This window comes from Poecilia latipinna, unplaced genomic scaffold (genome assembly GCF_001443285.1).
Source record: "Poecilia latipinna isolate Pla-1442-1.1 unplaced genomic scaffold, P_latipinna-1.0 Scaffold4848, whole genome shotgun sequence".
Lineage (NCBI taxonomy): Eukaryota > Metazoa > Chordata > Actinopteri > Cyprinodontiformes > Poeciliidae > Poecilia > Poecilia latipinna.
In genome coordinates, this window is record NW_015117464.1 from 11167 (window position 1) to 17448 (window position 6282).

A 6282-nucleotide genomic window follows, 5' to 3' on the forward strand; every position below is an offset into this window, starting at 1 on the left:
CACTAGTATTTGAAAAAGAAAAAAATTGTAGGTCTTTGTGCCTCCTATGTTGAGTAAAATTGTCAATTTGTTCAATGAAAAGTAAGAATTTATGTGCATCTCATTACACTAATTAGCAGATTACTTGCTAATTATTATTTTAGATTATTTAAGACCAGACTTTGACTAAATCTCTGCAAAGTATTATTTTTCTCTTTTTTTAGTGTGTAATGATCAGAACTGAGGACCCGAAATTTCAGTCAGACACAAAGTACAAAATAATAAGTTCTTTATTGAAGTTCGGGGTAAGGGACAGGCAGCCACCAGCAAAGGAACCGGAACTTCTGAGGACAGAGAGGAAGGTTAGAGGGTTGTATACTTGGGGAAGAGGCCGAGCTGAACAGAAAAGAACCACTAACCTACCTAGCGTTTGTGGAGGATGGGTGGTCCAGGTAGCACAAAGGCTGGCAACCAGTGGCAGCTCCAGGGAGGGACGGAGCTAGGAGCAGGCAGGACAGAGTAAAACTAGACTGAGGGTCAGGCAGAGAGCGGTGGTCAGGGCACAGAAAAAGGGTCCAGCACGTTCAGGCAACTACTAGCAGACAAAATCCAAAGGGCGAGGCAGGAGACAGAGGTCCGAGGACAGAAACAGGGTCGCGTCCAGAAAACAGAAGCCAGTGGAGAATCCGACGAGGGCTAGACAAGGCAGGCAAAACCGAGGGGCAGAAAAGTGTTCAGAACGGGGTCAGGTCAGGAAGAAATGCTGGATATCTACTCACTCTGAGGCTTTCAAAAATCTGGCACCGTCTGCCTGCCTGAGAGCTGAATATAACTGCTGTGCACAGGTGGGAAACATGAGCCTGATTGCACTCAGCATGCAGGTGAACCAGATGAACTTGATGAGAGGTGGGAACTGCGGGGACAAACATAGCAGGCAGACGGGCCAGAAACATGACATAGTGCCATTTTTAGTACAGTCAAGTACCTATGTTACCTTCAATTGTTATGAAAAGGCTGTATAAAAAACAACTTAATAAATTTGACTTTGCCCTGCGACAGACTGGCGACCTGTCCAGGGTCTCGCCCGAAACGTGAGAGCCGGGGAATTACATTATGACTTTAGATGGTCTTTCATTGACATTTTGCAGAAATTTCCCCATTGTACATTTGGATGACCCATGCATACCCAAAAGCTCTAACTATACTGCTAAAGTTTTAGGGTATTGCTTCTTCCCTCCTGATATCTGATTTGATAGCCTGTCACAACAAATCACCTGCAAAACATATGTTGGCTTAGGCTTTTGGGCTTTCAGACTTTCCCTTTTTCTCTCCAAAACGTTTGGGAGGCTGTTTTAAACTTGGAAACTTCAAAAGTGGGGGGGTTTGTCACTGAGAGCATTTGAAACATTTGACATTGCTTATTTGTCTTTCTTTAGAAGTACTGACCTCTACCTCTCTCAGTGGTCTTTCATCCCTTGTCAGCACAGGACACGTTTTACTGCGCCAGCTTCAGCCAGCACCTTTTCAATGTATTTTGCTTTTGTTGACACTCACATGTATTTCGTACTAAAAAGGGCCATCTCTAGGACAGAGAACAGTGGATATACACAATTGTTATACACAATTATACGCAGTTGTTGGAACAGATGCCACCTATGGGCATCTGAAATGGCACCCAGTGATGAACCAACGATACGCCGCTCTCTTTGTCATGCATTGGCAGATTCCTTGTGATTTTCCAATGATGTCACAGAAGGAAACGTCGGTGTTTGAGGAGTTACTTCGAAATATTTCCACAGGTGAGCCTGCATTTCGCTCAGAAGTTGTGGATTAACTAGAAGCTTACAAACCTTGACATAATCAATGTTAGTGCATGCGAAACCTCTGACTTTGAAGAAAATAATCAAAAGATTTTTTTTATACACAGAAAAAAAAAAGTGTGATCCTTCTCCGTTTCACCACTTCAAAGGCGACCTCAAGTGTTCGAGATGCTGAAGAAATGTGTCAACCACATGAACCTGACATTGTCAAGAGCCTTCAGTGTCTCAGAGTGAATCTTGTAAAGCTCTTGGTGCAGGGTGACATTGTCTTCCACTCATTACTTTAAAAATGAGATTGATTGATCCTTTATATTAGTGTTGGTTAATTTTTTTTTGTTTGTTTGGTTGTTTTATTTACTTAGAATAGTGATGTATTTTGCTAACTCTTTGATTCATTTTGACTTTTTAAAACCTCTTGCTAAATCTTGCATGGATGGAAATGCACTGCAAAAGAAGCAACAATCCAGAATGTCTTTTTGAAATTCCTTCTTCTAGGGTGCAACTTGTGAATCCATATATGATTTTAACCTTTTGCACCCAGTCAGGGTAAAACGACATGGGTCACGACTTGCCAACTGAGAGATGATGAAGACGTGCTAACGCGCTGCCTTCAGTGTCAGACATGACATGCATGAGGAAGAACCCAGAGGTTGTGATTCACACCTTTTAGTCTGTCTGCCTGTGTGTGATGTGGTGTGTAAACATCAAGGTCTTTTCGGTGCGCTCGTGCTGTGTTAAACACTTTCTGTTTGGCTTTATAGAAATGTAAATAATTGGCGTAAGTGGAGTTTTGCCGCACGTCAAATGTATTTATCTGCTCCAACGGGACAAACACACAAGTCACTTAATTTAGTTGTTAACGACGGCATCACGAAACATTGACCTTTCGTTCCAGCCTTGAGGCCGCAAAATGAGTCACGTGACAGCCTAGATATTTACAGTGCTTCTCATCACCAGCCTTGTCAAATCACAGCACACTTCACTGCTGCCTACGAGGCCCAAGGCTGGACTTCAGCTATGCAAGCTGATGCATAGGTGGACTTTTTTTTTTCATCCTTTAGCTCATGCGCTCTGCAAGCTTGTGTAACACAGATGTCGCGAGGGTATTCTGGGACATTAATGCACATTAGCATGCATTTGTGGAAGGTTGCGTGAGTATGTTTGCACAAGAAACGGCAGAGCGAATCACAAAGGAACACCGTATGCAGGACCGATGCATTTCAGGCTGATTAGTCTTGTGGAGGAGCTTCTGGAGAAAATCCAGGACAATTTCTTAAGTTGTAGAACAAATAAATCTGTAAAGAGAGCTAGCCCGAGCTTCTCTGCATAAATTGGAGGGTTTGATTTTCTGTATCTTTTTGAAATTGAAGACTTTGCAACAAAATTTAAAATATCATGGGCTACAATAGGTATGAACATATTTGCGAATCTATTTTTTTTAGGATGCACTGTTTTTCTGTCTAAAAGATAAATACAGTTTTTGCTAATTTATCTTAAACATTGAATGTATATTTGATCTCCCTAAGGATGGGTTTAATTTATTTCTTTCCTGTCTTCCTGTCTTCCAGTTGCTACTTTCCTCAGAAATGTAGCTGTCAAACTAAAAGTGGAGCAGTAACTGCTTGGAATGAAGATGATTTTGACCTTCTTTCCCATCCAACTCGCTCTCGGTAGAGCCAATTGTTAGATTAAATAATTCTGAAGCTGCACCACTGTTCATTTCACTTGGGAATATCTGAGACATTGTCCGACACCCCAAGGGCTGTCGGATTACTTTGCAGAGAGCAGCTATTCAAGGGGAAGAGGTGAAGGCAGCTACTGCGACAAGTACAAAATGTCTGCATGCTGCAAGCCACTACAGAAAGACTTTATATTTAGTACTTATGCATAAGCATGAACAAATATGTAGGGTTCTGACATATTAAATACTGTACATCTGTTGTTTCCATTTCTGTTATTCAGCCTCACCTAACAGAGGTGTAATGATGATATATGACATTCAATTAATAAGATTTTAAAAAATGCAGAGAACCAGTTTGAAAGGGTTTGAAAAACTGGTGCAGGGGTGAAGCGTGTGAGAACTCATCAGTCCTCGACTTTACACAGTGTGGATCATGAGCCGATCCAAGATTTTCATGGTATGAAAACTTTGAGCAAAAATATTAGTTTGTCCTTAAAACAATATTTGGAGAGAACTAACAAAAATTCTTAACATCGTCTTATTTCTTTTTATTTCAAACAAAAAAGTAACAATTGTCCCATCTGCTGCTAGAAAACTTCATTTCAGAAAGTTATAGCATGTAACATAGACTTAAGCAAAATATAAAATATAAAATAAAAACCCACTAAGCTTGTTGTTTTCAAGTGCTTATTACACAGAGCATTATACTGTTTTGTCTAGCTTGTTAATTAGTAGAGCTTTGTGCTATAGGCTAGATATCCTGCTGGCTGTGAAATATGCAGCTAATGGACTTATTAAACAGTGAAATTATTTCCACACCATGACTGTACTTTTTTTATCTGAAAATATTTCCAAACAGTCATTTTTTTTCTATCATGTAAACAAAAGGAAAGTTAAACAACGTTCTTTTGGCCAATCAGCACAACTTCTCCTTCTGTTTGCTGATGGGCCTGGTAGAAAATCTACCAGAGACAATCCAAGTGAGCGGGAGAAAGCCCAAACTCTGCATTAGGCAAGATTTTTTTTTTTCCCCCAGTGGAATTGCAGAAGAAAGTAATGGTCAGCCTGGTGTTGTAGAGGCTGATGGTTAATTTTTGCATACTTTATAGACACTGAACTTAACATGCTTAGAATTTTAAAGAGGGCATAATAATTTGTTGACTCTGCTGTTGAGTTTTCTTCTCATCTTTCTAAGAGAAGCATGGAGTAGATCTTACCACCCTCTGCCAACCAACATATTATAATATTACAGGACATTTTTTGTGGTTTAAAAACTTTTTAGAACTTGGCATACCTGAATAATATTAACTGACTCAAGAAGTCATTGGATTGCTTGGTTCCTGCTGACATAGATAGTTCTGACGTCATGTTGACAGCAGATATTGGTTCATGAGCTGTACACTCTCTAGATAATTTATTAATACAATTTAACCTAAATATAACTTAATACAACAGTACAGTTTCAGGTTATTATGTAATGCGTACTAGTTTTTATTGTTTTACTGATTCAGACAAAGACGATGCCGGTAAAGCATTGACGATACTGTAAAATCTAAATATGTGGAGACGTTTATGACCACTTGAATATATCGCTTTTCCCTGTTTATGGATAGTTAAACAAACAGGAGAACCTAACATAGTTGCAGACTTAGAAAAAGATCAAGTATTTTTCAGTATCGCATCAGAAACTACAACAATTTCTTTCAGCATTTTGCCATCTTTAACCTGTGATTAATCTTAAAGACACACCTTGACAGCTCTTTTAGCCGCCACGCGGCAGAAAAACAATTTCTCTGTAGCTCGGAGGGAACCTCGGCTGCCATAAATCTGAGAAGAAATCTTTGCCGGGCCTCTCATACAGGATTTCAGAGGTTGGGAAGGGTAAGGCAGGGAGAGATGGGGAGGGTGGTAGGTCACTTGGTGGTCCAGTGGACTGGAAAATGTTGCAGGCCTCTGGCTGGAAGTTAGTGCATATCTATGTACGCTGGAGCTAATGTGGCCACTGGCTCATTGGAGCTCTGATTTAAGGAACGCTGTGTAACACGGCCAAATGCCCCAGTGAAAACGAGTGTCAAAGACAAACCACTGAGGCCAGTGAAGCAGAGTGAAGAAATCGCTCCCCCTTGTCTCTAACGGCAAATCCATGAATTTGGGTTAGGCAGTGAAAAAAATAAAAATAAAACACAGATTTGTTAAATAAATATAGCAAAGAAACCAACAGGAGAGGTGGTCTGTGAAAAGAAGGCTGTATCATTCAGTCGCACACAGGGCGCTCTCAGCCTGCTACAACAGGAGCTGCTGACAGGTTGGTCATCAATGAAAGGAGGCGGGGAAAGAGGAGAACGGAACAAGAGAGGGGAAAGAAGGGAAAGGAGAAGAGAGAAAGAAAGGGAAGCTGACAGGTTCACCCCACCTCCCCCCAGGCGCCCCCACCATCCACAGCAATCAAGGAGGTGAGGACACAGAGGGGAGGAGAGGAGCTTCAAGCTCAGCTGCATGTCAACCCAATCATTGCATCACATGACCATTTAAATTGGCATGATGGGTGCTGTGCAGTGGAGTAGATCTTCACAATGTAGCCCTGCTGATTAGGAACTGTCAGCATGAGATGGCATGGCTCACGCAGGTTGACATGTTTCACACTTGAAATATGTAGTTTTGGTGCGTAAAACGGTTTTAGACGATGGCAGAAATCTCTCTAGCCTCCGGATGACTTCCAAACATGTCACCAAAAAAAAAAAAAAAAAAAAAAAAAAAACCCCAAAAAAAAAAAAAAAAAAAGAAAAAACACCAAAAAAACTA

General features: G+C 40.8%; 1 long non-coding RNA gene across 1 annotated transcript; it reads right to left on the bottom strand.

Annotated features, from left to right (window-relative positions):
• Positions 1-205: 205 nt before the first annotated feature.
• Positions 206-934, bottom strand: LOC106943072 (uncharacterized). Its single transcript, XR_001423804.1, has 2 exons — positions 403-934; positions 206-323 (listed from the first exon to the last, which is right to left on the bottom strand). It is a non-coding gene; the product is annotated as an uncharacterized LOC106943072 (long non-coding RNA).
• Between the last annotated feature and the right edge of the window lie 5348 nt (positions 935-6282).